The sequence below is a fragment of the Magnolia sinica genome, chromosome 4 (genome assembly GCF_029962835.1).
Source record: "Magnolia sinica isolate HGM2019 chromosome 4, MsV1, whole genome shotgun sequence".
Classification (NCBI taxonomy): domain Eukaryota; kingdom Viridiplantae; phylum Streptophyta; class Magnoliopsida; order Magnoliales; family Magnoliaceae; genus Magnolia; species Magnolia sinica.
In genome coordinates, this window is record NC_080576.1 from 80,745,566 (window position 1) to 80,760,538 (window position 14,973).

At 37.8% G+C, this 14,973-nt stretch overlaps 1 non-coding gene across 1 annotated transcript; it reads left to right on the forward strand.

Moving 5' to 3' along the window:
- The first annotated feature begins 14,557 nt into the window (after window positions 1-14,557).
- TRNAV-CAC (transfer RNA valine (anticodon CAC)) lies at window positions 14,558-14,631 on the forward strand. The gene has a single exon. It is a non-coding gene; the product is annotated as a tRNA-Val (tRNA).
- The last annotated feature ends 342 nt before the right edge of the window (window positions 14,632-14,973 follow it).

Sequence of the window (14,973 nt, forward strand, 5' to 3'; positions counted from 1 at the left end):
TCATCTCTCTCTCTCTCTCTCTCTCTCTCTTTCTCTCAAATTCTGTTTTTCTTTTTCTTTTCTTTTTAAACTATTTTGCATTGTACGAGGGGTGATAATTTTTTGTGGGTTAGAGGTGGCTTTCGTGAGCTGTTTGATGTAATTGAATTTGTTTGATGGGTTTTTAAGATTCTATTCTTCCCTTCTTATCAATTCATGTATATGTTTGGTATATCATGTTTGCATTAAGTCTCTACAAAACAACGCCGAACCGGAGGGGAGTAGGGAAGTTGTGCTTTGATTGTCGGCCGGTCGGAGGGGAGGAGCGGAGCTGCTACACCAATTGCAGAGAGAGAGAGAGAGAGAGAGAGAGAGAGAGAGAGAGAGAGAGAGAGAGAGAGAGAGAGATGCTTCTGTAGGGATAGTGGGATTATCTATTGCGGAGAAGCATTTTATACAGGGTGGGATTGCACAAGACCTTCGATCTGATTGTTGTAAAAGACTGCATTATCGACCGATCTCAGTTAAAACTGGAGTCATTCCTCAGGCAAATGGTTCCGCATGAGTCAGAATGGGTGCAATGGATGTTATTGTCAGTGTGAAGGGTACACGAGGTGAAGAGTTGTTAGCAGAGCTCTCAGTTTCACTTCAGAGATGTTTATTGGGTGGTAAGAGCGGAACAGGAGTGGGAATCGATCTCTCCTGTCTGATGGTTGTGGAAGGGAAGTTGTGTTGGGACCTATATATTGACAGCCTTGTTGTCAGTTCAGATGGGAATCTCCTTGATGCATTAGGTGCTGCTATCAAGTTAACATACACTTGCATATGCATTTCATAGCAGAAGTTTTTTTCCTCCCTTTCTTTTTTAATCCAAGTATGTCACCACAAAATGGTGGATTCCAGCTCTTTGCTTTGAAATTTAGAAACTAAAGTTGTGTTTGGATGCAAAAATAAAAATAAAAATAAAGTCACTACAAAACAATAAATTCTTACGGAGACGAAGTATGAACTACAATGACTGGTAGAACTGACAGTTATTTTAGAGCCTAAAATCCATCTTGGTCTGACATAATTTGCAGAGTGCTTGCTCTTTCCTCCACATGAACCATGATCAGATACTCAAGGTCAAAGGCTCATGAAGCCCTACCAGTGAGGATTCTACCTTCAGTGATTAGCTAATCTATCTTCGGACATGGTTGCTAGGTGACTTGTTCAGGTGTTGATTCATATTTTTGCATATATTTTCTGGTTTTCATGCTATATGTAAGGATTAAGGTTTTTTTTCTTTTTTTTTTTAATAGCTATTTGGTCTTTGCTATTTTTGCATCAGTTCCTGCAGCACTAATTTATTCAGTTGTATAAGCTGACTACAGGATTGATCACAGGAATGGATCACAAGATCCGTAATGTTTCTACCATATCTTTGCTTAGTATTAAAATTTTGTGTTGGTTGTTTCCCTTTATATTTTTGAACTAAAACTTATGAGTTATAGTTAATTAGCTGTTTTATTATACTTTGAAATGAATGAGGTTCTTCTAAGATCTGGGTGCATCCAACCTCCATGAGCCAGAATGGAGTAGATTCATTCCTGACTGTTGAGCCTGGACTTCTAAGTTGACTAGAATTATTCTAATTTTGACATTTCTAAATAATTCTTTCTTCTTTTTTTTCGGTAATTTTATTTTCTTAGTTTGTTTTCATTGGCATTTGGTTGGCTTACTTCCCTTTGTAGCCAAAGTAACCCTAGGTAGATTCTAAGAGCTTGTTAGTTTCATTGCTTGTAATGTTTTACCTGCCTCTTTGCTATCAACAATATGCCAACTTTATCGATCTTTGGTGTAGAGATTCTACAAATTGCCAACTCCATTCTCTTCCATGTGATGTAGGCCCACACCCCCACCTAGGCCCACAAGGAGCCTACATGTGCTGATTTTGGACTTCTATATATATAGATTTGGAGCATAAATATCAAGATTCCATTTAAGCACATATCCTTTAGCAAGGGGGCTAAGGTTCCTGAGCATTGAGCTGCACTTACATAATCTCCTTTAGCAATGATAGGATCTTGAACATGATATTCAATTACTGAATGTCAGACTCGGCATATCCACTTGTACTACACCATGCACACAGATATAGAGATGGCGGGAATCCTACAAACATTTTAAAATGCAAAATTTGAAATGCCTGTTTTGGAATGGAATGCATGCTAAGATTTCTGCCCGGTGCATATTCTTTGGAATGATTCCCATAATATTATTGTGGTTCCCATTGTGTGAGTTTGCTTCCCTACGTACATGAAAGAGGAGAAACTCCAGTGTGTCGAACATTTACAGAATTGGTGTTGGTTCTACGGCAATCATGGAAAACAAAAATTTCACAGTTGGAATTCAGATTTTGACTCTGTTCTGAAATTGCAGTTGGATAAGAATGGGATGCTTGTGATTTGGGCAATGCATCCCATATGTTCCAAATCTAGAAGCTCTTTTTCTTTCTAGTAACCACTTCCTGGAAAGGGATTCATTGTGACCAAACTAATGAAGATGGGTGTGGATATCAGTTTATTTCTTGCTGAAAAAAGAAGAAGAAGAAGGTAATCTGATTACGGGGGCTATTTGGATGCATGGATAAATGCTCCATATTTTGTTAGGCTTCTTCAAATCCAATGATTCAATTTAGTTAATCTCGGATCTATCTTAAATTCTGTTGAAAAATATCAAATAATTTTATCCTTACATGAATGCTTCGTATCGTTCTAAGTTTCTTCAGATCTAGTGTTTTTGTTGTCTTGTTTGCTGTTTCTCCAAACAATGGATTTCCAAATCTAGGGTTTTCATTGCATTTTGTACAATCTTAGGGCTTGTTTAGTAGATGCCTAAAAAACGAGCTCATCTCATTTTAGTTAATCATAGTTTTGTGTTCGAGATCATATTTCTTTTTTAGGATTAAAAATAACTTAAAAAACCAACAATCATGATTTCCAATTTGTAATTATGATTAACTAGAATTACTTGAACTAGCTTTTTGGCTTCTATGAAATAGGCCCTTAATTTTTGTATGTGAAGGGGCCATGTGGCTCCTGGAATTCAAAGGTGCATAAAGAATTTGTTTATGTTGTCTTGTTTCAGCACTAGGAATTTAATTCTGCGTAATCTCGTGTTTGGGTATTGGGAAAGAATTCATTGCAATTCTACTGTACCTGCACTATTAATAAAATGATTGTTGAGCATTTTGTTGAAAATTGCCAGCCAGCCAGCCGCCAGGCATTATGGAAGATAAGCAATTCCCTTAAAGGCTCCCAAGTTGATGATCCTAGCCCTTAGATCACTTGATGCCAAATTGGTGATTGACATAATTTGACCAAAAAACAAACAAGTATTTGTAGTTTGAAAACTTATTTTTACAGAATTATGTGGTTATTTATGCCTAGTGCGTATTCTCTCATATTGCGCTTCCTTTTTGCAGGTTTTGTTTAGGCATCTGCAGGAGAAGCTCATCATTACTGAGGTGCACTATGTAGATTTCAAGTCCTTAAAAAAAATATCAGCATTCTTCTCAGGTGGGGAAGTTCATATAGCTTATTTCAACTTTCTTTGGTGGCTCTAGGATGGCCTCTCTCTCTCTCTCTCTCTCTCTCTCTCGTATTGCACCAGATCACTAGGTCAGGCATCACCATCAGAAGCCGTTAGATCTGTTCATTTATGTTGATTTCTTTGTCTGATTTGGATCGATTTCTAGCATTTATATCTGCTTATGCATTTTTAATCTCATTTTTATTAGAGCTAAGGTTTTTAATTTTTTACTTTACACACACACACACAGAGAACTAATGATTTCCTATGCAAATTGTTGATGCTTTTGAATTTTTTTCTGCGTTTTAGTTCTTTATTACCAGATCCGGTGATTTTCTATGTGATCTATGAATGCATGGACATCTTTTTGTATTTTTTGTTAAGATCTAATGTCTTTGGTTATTGAAATCTCGGATTTGATCTCAAATATAGAAAATATCAGTCCTTTTTAGACCTGGACAACTTAAGAAATTTCTTTGTTATCTTGCTTTCTCTTTGACTTTTCATATTATTTCTTTTGTTCTAAATTGTATTATAGTTTATAATTTACACTGACTACATTCTGATTTTTTATTTTTTTTTGAATTGTTGATTCAGATTTATTTGATTGGAAGTTTAGGAGATTGGAAACTTAGGTATTTCCCTTAGGATGACGTGATTGAGTTTGATTGGGATCTTGAATAATTTAGAAATATGTTGATACCTGACCCTTTTTTTTTTTTTTTATTGCAATGATTGTTCCCCTACTTCTTCTTTATGAAGGTTGGTAATTTCAATAAGTAACTTCTCTATGAATTTGTTTTGTTCCTGTCCTGATGATGATTGCTGTGAAATTTACTGTTTAGTGAAGAACTTTATTAGCATGGTGACACTAAATGGTTAGAAAATGCAGGCTACCCTGTTGTCTAATTTTTTGTTTCAATAATTGGTGCCAACAACCAACAAATGTAGAAATCTGTCCAAATTTTTTTGTTACAATCGGCTGTAGTGTCGTGACAGTCCATGTGCAAGGCGTAGATACATCAAGAGCTTTCCGTTGGAGCTGTTTGCATTTGGTGGGCAGTTCTGATTCAATTCCATTTCTGAACTACTTTTTATCGTAGGCGGGCATGCAAAGACATTAATGCTTGCTCATGTGGGCCCAGCTACTAACAGACACGAAGATTTCCATCACTTACAGAAAAAATATTCGCTAAACTACATATTATGAAGGTGTTAGGCTGTTGTAAGTTTTTTTTTGAGGTATGTCCTGTACATCTGTAAATGCAAATGCCTTTTTCTTCCAGACCTTTCTTAATGTTATAGACTTCATTGAATGCCCACCATTAAAAAATTCCTAGGGCCCACCATAATGTTATAGGCTTCATTGAATGCCCACCCTAAGAAGTTTTTAATGGTGGGCATTGAGTGCCTACTGTGTGGTCCACTTGAGATTTGGATCTGCTTCATTTTTTAGACCATGTCCTAAAATGAGCTGGAAAAACTGATGGAGGTAAGACTGTCTTCATGGGTATTTGAATTTTTCTCAGAAGTATGTGGCGCCAGATCTGAATTTTTTGATTTGTCATTTATGTTAAGATTCTTCTTAGAAACCCTAGTAATTGAGAGGGGAAGAACGATAAATAGAGGAAATTGAAGAAATCGGAAGGTATTATTTGATATTGTGTTGTACACACGTGTGCGTGATCACGGCCTTTGGTGTTGAGTAAGCCAAATATTCTTTCACTTGCACTTTTTGAGTTTAATTGCTTATAATTCATCCATGCTTTTTTGCATTTTTCATCATGCAATTTGAGCTTAATTGCCTATAATTCATCGAGATTCGGTCTAGATGCACTTCTTTGATAGATTTTGTGTTGTTCTGCATTTGAGATGGTCCGGAATGATGCAATGCTATTGAAATCGGCTTACGAAGAAAGGACTGGAAAGGAGCACATCGTACTTACTTAAGAAGAAAGGTCTAGTTTAATTGTTGATTGTTTGATTAGATCTGTTTGTTCTTTGAAAGCTTCAACATCGGTTAATTATCGGAAAGGAGCACATCTTACTTACTACATTGATTGGTTCTTATCAAATATTTTTTTCTTTTACCTTGCTGATTTTTTATAGGAGAAAAGTCCACCTGCTAGCAACACATAGGTCCTACGCTGTGGTAGAGGGTTGATACCAGGCAGTCACCAAAACATTTAACAAGCAAAATCTTTGACAGCTGTTCCCAAATAGAGTGCATCATCGGGAAAGCCTTGGATAGACTCTCTCTACTGAACCTTGTAGACATCTAATGTGCTACTTGGGATGGCCTGAATTTCATAAACCAAACCAATGTAGATGATACGCATCCTGCAAGCAGCCTTCAATTGGATGGTAAAAAAACAAAAATTGCTAGCCAAATTGATATTCAGCAGAACACCATGATGGTTGGGAATGACTAATACAGTTTTCGAAGTGTTTGAGTAGAGAATGCTTTCCTGAATCATTTCTCAAGATAAAGCCAGCCTGTTCTGTTTTAACTGTCTCTCCATAGTCGAGTAATTCGATGCGACAATCATCCACAATTTTTGCACCATGGTCTATCAGCACTAGGGCTCAATGTTTGAAGCCAGATCACTGAGACATTGTTTGGGATTTTTATTATTTATTTATTTGGGTCCTCTCTTATTACTGAGCCATCTTATACCGTCTGATTATTGGTTTTGCTAATGCTAAGTCTGTTGCAGGTGATAGCAAGCAAAACCAAGATTTATATGATCCTTGAATATGTTACTGGTGGTGAATTATTCGACAGAATGGTAAGGAGCTTTTGATTCTTCTTCAAACTTTTGAATATTGTGAAGTTAAAATTCTGTTTTTGACATTAAATGGATCTCATTATTTAATTCCGTAACTCGTTTATTCTAAATATGGGATGTTGATAAGAAATTTGGTCTTTGTTAAAGTGAGAAAGTAGTTAAATTGCTTCCTAAACTGCATTTCCATAAGAAATGTCTTGCCTTGCCAGGAGCTAGTCTTCCCTAAATCCATTTGCACTCTTGGTAGGATTTCATATGGGATACTAGAAATTAGGGCCTTTGTTAAAATGAGATAGGTAGTTAACGTGCTCCCTAGTTGCATTTTTATAAGATATTTTGGTTAACACAGATTTCATTTTTTGTTATCTTTGTTTGAAGAACCGTGTAACATCTTTGAGTACAAGATAAAAAATACCGTTCCATAAATTAAAATTTGGGCTAGAAATTGAAACTTTACGACGGTTTTCAGCCGTTCCTAATTTTTTGCGGCACCCTATTTCCAAAACCATTCCTAATTTTTTGTGATGCCTATTTAGCCACGGTATAAAACCGTTCCTATACCATTTAGGAACAGTTTTAAACCATTCCTAAAGAGGGATTTTGGTGTAGTGAGGAATCATGTGATATGATGCTCCTGTGTCAAGGATCCACTCATCTTTAAGATTGTCATGCAAGTGTCTGACTATAGACACTGACAGAACATCACCACCACTTGTCTCTTTATCAAATGTGACAACATTGGCTTCCTTAGAAGAAGCTTCTGAGTTTTCTTTCTTCGCTTTAGGATTGGTACAATCCTTTTTCATGTGTCCAGTTATCCCACAGTTCCAGCACTTTAGTTTTCCTTTGCCCTTGCCCTTGGATTTGGTTCTGGCTCTTGAGGATCTTGTACCTCGATTAGTATTCTTGCCCCTCGTAATCAGTGCATTGGCAGATGTCTCCACGTCACTATTTAACTTTCTCATGGCCTTCCCTTAAAGGGCTGAGATAACAGTGTCGACACTCAGGGTTTTATTTGTGGTGCACATTGTGTCCTTGAATGACTCATACGATGCCGGAAGAGAATTTAACAATATACATGCTTGTTCCTCATCTTTGATCACTTCCTCCATATCCAGCAGTTTGCAAACCTATTTATTAAAGTTACTGATGTCGGCCTCCAGATCTCCACCCTCTGTCATCTTGAAGTTATACTACCGTAGCTTCAAGTGTAGGTGATTTTCAAAAGATTTTTTTGCATAGATATCCTCTAACTTCGCCCATAAACTAGCCGCAGTTTTCTCCCTCAAAACATTATAGAGAACCTCATCCGTGAGACAAACAGATCGAGAATAAAACCTTCTTATCAAAGGTATTCCAATCATCATCAGTTTTAGTAGACATTCGCTCCTCAAGAGTATCATCTTCACCTTGCTTGGTTAAGGAACTGATCATCTTGATCTTCCATAACTCAAAGTTATTTTTCCCTGAGTACTTCTCAATATCATATCTAGTACTTCCCATTGATGTTAATCCTGCAGATCCAGATCTGTGCCCCAACGATAGCTCTGATACCACTTGTTGGGATTTGTTCTGCAGAATCACATAGAGATGGACCTAAGATAGTAATCTAAGATCACCAAGAAAACACAAGAGAACACAAAGATTTAACGTGGAAAATCCTTTCGGAAAAAAATCATGACACAAAGCGACAGAAATCCACTATGAAAGCATAAATTACAAAGAGAGAGGACTTACCCGATTCGAATAACCTTGAATCTCACCCTTACTACTCCCTTTGAAAACCCTAGAATCCTTTTAGAAACCCTTGGAATATGTTTAGAAAGCCTTAGAATGCTTTAAAATGGCCCTAGAGACTCCTATTTATAGTTGGGGAATTCCCACTTACATCCCTGGAAACCGCCTTAAATTTAAGCAGTCCACGCACAATTCGCGCACAATCCGCGTAACCCTCGACTAGTCGAAGGACCCTTCGACTGGTCGAGCCTATCCTTCGACTGGTCGAAGATCTCGGGAATTCTAAATACATTGTTGCTGGAATTCGGACCGAACTTTCTTAGGGCTAGTCGAAGATATCCAGATTTAAGACATCTTGTTAATAACAAACTTTACGGGATTGACCGTGGCATATGTATTTTACCATGTTGTCCATTTGTTTTGTTAGATAATTTAGGGCATGAGCTCAACACATGAGGCAAATCTAAAGCTCATGTGAACCACACCACATGAAATAGTAGGAATAATAAATGACTCATAAGACGCCGGAAGAGAATTCAACAACATAAATGCTTATTCTTCATCTTTCATCACTTCCTCCATATCCAGCAATTTGCAAACCAATTTATTAAAGTTGCTGATGTGAGCATCCATATCTCCACCCTCTGCCATCTTGAAGTTATACCACTGCTGCTTCAAGTCTAAGCGATTTTCAGAAGATTTTTTCACATAGACATCCTCTAACTTCACCCATAACTTAACCGCAGTTTTCTCCCTCATGATGTTGTAGAGAACCTCATCTGTGAGACATAAACGGATCGATGATAAAGCCTTCTTATCAAAAGTATTCCATTCATCATCAATCGTAATAGACTTTCGCTCCTCAAGAGCACTATCTTCGCCTTGCTTGATTAAGGAACTCATCATCTTGATCTTCCATAACTCAAAATTATTTTTTCCTGAGTACTTCTCAATCTCATACCTAGTGCTTGCCATTATTACTAATCTCTCAGATTCAGGTCTATGCCCTAACGATTGCTTTGATACTACTTGTTAGGATTTTGGCTCGCGGAATCACATAAATCGAGATCTAGGATAGCAATCTAATGACACCAAGCACACAAGAGAACACGTAGATTTAACGTGGAAAATCCCTGTGAGAAAGCGACAAAAATCCACTATGAAATAGAAATTACAAGAGAGAGGACTTACCCGATTCGAACAACCTCGAATCTCACCCTTGCTACACCCTTTGATAACCCTAAAACCCTTTTAGGAATCATTGGAAAACTTTTAGAAAGCCTTAGTTGTATCTTTAGAAAAGCCCTAGGGATCCCTATTTATAGTTTAAGCAACTTTCCTTTCGCACCATTGCGAAACCGCCTTAAATTTACGCAGTCCACACCAAATCCGCGCAAGAATCTGCGTAACCTCGATTGGTCGAGGGACCCCCTCGACCGGTCGAGCCATCTCCTCGACTGGTCGAGCGGCCCGGACACCAAAGATCATAAGTAGAGCTGGGCATCGGGTCCGGATTGGATCGGATTGGGTCCAACTCGACCTGATCCGAAGTCCCAATGGCCTGACCCGAACTCGATCTGATCCAGAACCGAGTCCGGGTCACCTGACTCAGACCGATCCGATGCATGGTTGACCTAACCCGAACTGAGTCCGACTCGGTCAGTAAAATTGAGTTGGATCGGGTTTAGTAGGATTCGAATGGTATGAATTTAATCTAATGGTTTCATGTGGTGTGATCTACTTCAACCTTTAATATATCGACCTTTTGTACTCAACGCTTAAAATGATATGTCAAAATGAATGAACGGCTTAGATAAAACATATAATCAAGGTGGGCCCCACATGACTATGAAATAACTCTACATTACCTTATATATATATATATATATATATATATATATATATATATATTACCGGACGTGTGTTAATGCACGAAAGTCCAGTGAATGCTTATGGCGCAAGTTACTTGATCAAGTAAGCCTGTAACGACGTTGGCAAGTTCTATGGGTCTGATAATGGGGTACGTGTTATATCCAAATTGTCCATCCTTTTGGCGAACTTGTTATAAGGCTTGAGACGAAAAATAAGACAGATCTAACTATCAAGTGGACCACACAAAATGTTTAACAGTGAAAATCATTCTCTGCTGCTATTTGTGGTGTGGTCGATATGATCTTTGGATATTATTCATTTTTTGGGTAATGCCCTCCAATGATCTCTAAAAATATATGAACGATGTAGATATAATAAATACATCACTGTGGGGCCCATATAACTTTGATCTCCTTTGAACCTTCGTACAACTCGGAGCTTGAGGAACGTTGGTCTCGTCTTTTCATAAATCAGATTGCGTACTGATTTACTCAGTATGCTCTTATCGTACCCAGTAAACTTAGTTGGGCCCACTGTGAATGTATGTGTTTAATCCACGCCGTCCATACGATTTTTCAACTCATTTAAGGGGATGAACCCAACATTTAAGAATATCCAAACCTCAAGTGTATCATACCACTGGAAACAGTGGTAGTAATGATTTTTCACCGTTGAAACCTTTCTGGGCCCCACAGTGATGTTTACTTGCCATCTAACTTGTTTATAAGATCTTACGGACATGGATGAAAGGAAAACGCAAATATAAGCTTGATAAAAAAAACTTCTGTGGCCCACAAGAATTGTTTCAACCGTGGATGCTCAATTCACACTGTTTCCTGCCGTGTGGTCAATTCAAGCTTTGGATATAATTCATGCTTTGTCTCTAGCACTAAAATTATCAGGTAAAATGGATGGATGGAGTGGATTAAATATATAAATCATGGTGAACCACTAAGAGTTTACTCAGTACGCTAAGCCTACTGAGTTAGTACGCAATCCGCTTCTTTCTTTGCACGCCATGTACCTAGCCAGCTACAACTAGGCTAAGATACAACAGTAGCTGGTGTTCGGTGTTTTGCGGGCCCCTGTGTTCGGTGATCTGTGGGCCCCACCATGATGTATGTATTTCATCTATGTCGTTAATTCATTTTTACAGATCATTTTAAGGCTTGATACAAAACATTAGAGGGATAAAAATCTCAGGTGGACCACACCACAGGAAAACAATAATGATTGGATATCCTCCATTAAAATCCTCTTAAACTCCGGATCGGGTTGGATCTGATCGGATCGGATCCATCCGGATCGGGGTTCGGATCGGATCGGTTCGGGTTGACAATGACCCGATCTCGATCCGAAAATCAATCGGATCTGGAATATATAACTCGATCCGCACTGATCCAAACCGTCGGTTCGGTTAGGATCGGGTCAGATCAGGTCTAATCGGGTTGGATACACCGAATCGGATCTATTTTGCCCAGCTCTAATCATAAGACGCTGGACTTTGAGTCGAGCAATCCTCGACTAGTCAAGATGCGCACTCGACCAGTCGACACAGGCCTTCGACCGGTCGAGAGACCCAAAAGAGTTAGATTGAAGGCTTCTGACAACATCTAAAACTATAATTTGCATGGTTTAAATTTAGTTCATAATCTTACATTTGTACAATTTTTTTGGTGCTAGTGTATCAACTATATTACTCTGCCATAATATTATTTTTTTCCCTTTTTGTAAAAGGGGGGAAAGAGTCTATAAATGATAGTCTTTCCTAATAAATTACTCAAATGCTTTTTGTGTTTTGCTCTAACAAAACGACATACAAGAGGTTGTGGATGACTCTACAGATGGCCATGTTTGAAACAAATGGGTGGAAAAGTTTGATCTATGATAAAAAGGGCATAAAAGAAAACTATAGTTTCTGACAAGTATAACTTTACAACCAGTTATCAGATTTGCATACATGGTCGAAAAGTTATTGATGAGCTACATGACATGGCAACTAATAAACCCAGTTGGCCACTGGGGATTAAAAAAAAACTATTTTCAGGATTAAAAGTGTTCTTTAGTTCAAAACTTATTTACTAAATTACATGTTTTGTTATTTTTCATTCATTTTAGAGTTTTAAGAGTATATTTATATGTTGAAGTCCTCGTGTAAAGTAACCAAAGTGGTTTACCAGTTGGAGTCAAATTAGACATTTGTAATAGTTGACTAATTTTACTATAGTGAGAAAGTTTTGTATTTTAACTAAAATTAGGAGATTAGGGTGTCTTTGCTTATATAAGAATCAAGCATGCTGTAAACAAATTTTTTTATTAGAATAACATCAATTTTTATCCTCATTTTCTTAGAATTTCTCTGCTTTTGAATTCAAAGACTGTTATAGAAAAACATAATTTGATCTCTCCCTTTCTGCATGCACCCACTAGAAAGTGTGAGGGTTGATACTCAGGCACTTTGAAATCATACATGTGGTATCAATTAGCTCAATTAAACCTTCAAGTTGTGGAAATCACATTAGATGAGTTTTTTACTAAATTATAAATGATTTTAATATTTCTAAACTTGGGCTATTTAGCATTTATTTGTTGAAATCAGATCATCTACTGGTTTCATTCAACCATTAGTTAAATATCCACCAATGAGCCATTTAGAAATTAAATTAATATATTTTTAAATTGTAATTAAAGTACATCTGAATTTAAACCCATGATTTTTAAGGATTAATTTTAGTTTATTAGTTTTATGTGTCGAATTTCTTAATGCTCTCTACCATCTTACTTTTAGCAATTCCCTTTTTCTAAAAAAAAATAAATATTCTTACAAGCTGCTCTTGCAAACACAAGCACCTCAAACATGCCAACTTTTCATGTTTTCGAGATCTGGACCAATTATCAGGTGGGATTAGGGCTGTCAACTCATGGGGTTCAACAAGGGTTAAAGAGTTCTTGAACTGGGTCTAATCTGAGTCAGGTTTTATTGGGTTAGGTCCTTTTGGGTCCAGGTTTTGTTCTCTAGGACTCAAACCTGTATCTGATCGGATTTTGGGTACCTGGCCAGTACCCATCCAGTCTTTGGACCTTGTTTTTGAATTGTGTTTGGGTCCTATCCAAGTCAAGTAAAGGCATTCACATGGTCAGCCCGCTTGAATAGATAGATTATATCACACACGTGCAAGGTGTTGTGGCTCGGCTAAGCTCATTCTGTCACTAGAAAAATTAATATATATTTAAAACATATGATAGTACTTCAAAAATTAACTAGACCCGATCTGGACTAATTTTAATTAGGGCTGAAATGGCAGGTTGGGTGGGGTTGTGCTCTACCCTAGCCCAACCCAAGGTTCCTGTACCTCAATCCTAACCCAATCCAACCCAACATCGCGTTGGGAATTCTCAACCGAAGCCCAACTTAAGCGGGCTGGGCTAAGTTGGTTAGGTGGATACATGCTAATATTTTTAGTATTAAATTAGTCTATTATATTTTTAATACATGTCTTTTTTTTTGTACCTATGATTTATTAATTATATATGTAATTATTTATCATAAAGAACTTCATTTTTTTCTAAACAAATAAGCTAAAATATAGGACAACCACTCCTTTAAAAGTCGTGTTGTGTAGCATGCAATCTATTTGGGAGAGAGAAATCTGACGTATCTTATTAACTTTGGGTCATTGGAAATGATGTGGACCAATGAAACCCGACAGCCCGGAAATTTCTTGTGCCTTCAACACAGACGATCCACACTCAATTATAATTTATAACTTATATATTGATCGGGTTGGTATTTATACCGTCCAAGCCCAACCCAAGTTTTATAGGGTTGGTGTTTATACAGTCCAAGCCTAAGACCGAAGCCGTTACATACTGCCCAAGCCCAACCCAATGTCAGATCGGTCACGTTGAACCCTAATTTTAATCATGTCCAAGATCATGGTCATAGACCAAGACCCGAGGTCCAAATGGTGGACCTGGAGCTGGAACCAACTACTAATGAGCATGGAAATTGGAATAGGGTCGGGTTTATTAAGTATCCGTCAACAGCCCTAGGTGGGATTCATGGCCAATGTGCCATGACCCCGAAAACATGTTGACCTGAGCTGGTCAGTTCGGCTCATAGAGAGAAAAATGGACCAAAACGCTAGTGAAAACTCGGGAAGAAAATAGGTAAGAGGAGTTAGATATGTCGGATATGTGCATGACATGCATCTAATTGGAACAGTTGATCTGGTTGGCCACCATGCGAACAAGCCATTTGCTTGACATTTTCCCACCATCCATTTGATCATAATGATTTTTGTCCATCAAATGTGTATACCATTACAAAGCTTCTTGCTTGACATTTTCCCACTAACCATTTGCTTGCCACAAATGATAGGTGTGATTTGTGAGCCATGGTCCATCAGAAGGTCAACGGTCAGCATTGTTCTAAAAGTGCTCTGATTGTACGGTGGAGATGAGTGATCCTGGGATTCTTCATTTAAGCTCAAGTGCGTGTTAGCTGAACAAGTGCGGTCATCAAATCCCTTAACAAAGTGGACGGTGGACATTACTCTAAAATTCCATTTACAATTATTAATTTACGTGAGTAACTTAGCACAAACGTCTGGGTGGTGTAGTTGGTTATCACGCTAGTCTCACACACTAGAGGTCCCCGGTTCGAACCCGGGCTCAGACATTTAAATTATTTTATTTTATTTTATTTTATTTTTTTTAGAGTGAGCAAGATGAAATCCCCTCATCTGGTGGGCCACACCTTTATATGCCTTGGCCCGGAAGCCAGGTTGGCTCTCACTTTCGATATTTTGTTTTTGTTTTATTATTATTATTATTATTTTTATTGGGCGAGATCAAAGCCACTTATCTGGTGGGCCACACTTTTAGATGCCTTGACCCGGAAGCCAGGTGAATCTGCTCATCTAGATTTCCTATAAAATGAACAGTTAATATTGTTTTATATGAAGATGGGGCCCGGTTAACAAATTGAGCCATCTAGTTGTCAAGGTGCATCGTGGTTTGT